This window comes from Camelina sativa, chromosome 11 (genome assembly GCF_000633955.1).
Source record: "Camelina sativa cultivar DH55 chromosome 11, Cs, whole genome shotgun sequence".
Lineage (NCBI taxonomy): Eukaryota > Viridiplantae > Streptophyta > Magnoliopsida > Brassicales > Brassicaceae > Camelina > Camelina sativa.
In genome coordinates, this window is record NC_025695.1 from 35,413,503 (window position 1) to 35,414,211 (window position 709).

The following is a 709-nucleotide window of genomic DNA, read 5'->3' on the forward strand; positions in this document are numbered from 1 at the left end:
CCTTGGAACAGTATGATCCATATCCTCTCTATAAGGATTTTTTGCTTGATTTGTCAAAGAAGAAGGCTCAAGCTCAAGATGAGAAGGATCTTGAAGACCTTGGAGGAGTTATCATCCCAATTAAGCTTAAGGATCCACATCCATTCTATTTGCCTTGCACACTTAGCTATCTTCACTACAACCAGTGCTTATGTGACTTGGGAGCATCTATCAGTGTGATGTCCTATTCTATAGCACAAAAGCTTGGGCACACTGACTTCAAGTCCACCAACCTTCATATATGCCTAGCTGATGGTTCAAACAGAGATGTGGTTGGCAAGTTGGAGAATATTTCAGTCAAGATAGGAAGAGTAAGGGTTCATACAGATTTTGTGGTATTGGAGATGGACAAGGAACCTGAAGATCCTATCATTCTTGGGAGGTCATTCGTAGCCACAATTGGAGCTGTTATTGATGTTAAGGAAGGTCTTGTGACCTTGAACATTGCTGAGGGTATAGCTATGAAGTTTAACATCTATAAACCAACCAAACTTCCTACCATTTATGATCAACCTTTTACTATCAAGGAAAAAGGTGGTCATGAAGGTTTAAGTGAAGTGGCAACTCCAAAGGACAATCTCTCTCTTCAAGAAGATTCTGTGGAAAAGCTTAAGAGGTCAGTTCAAGAGTTGACTGGTATGGTTAAGGATCTCCAAGTCAAGCTAAACAA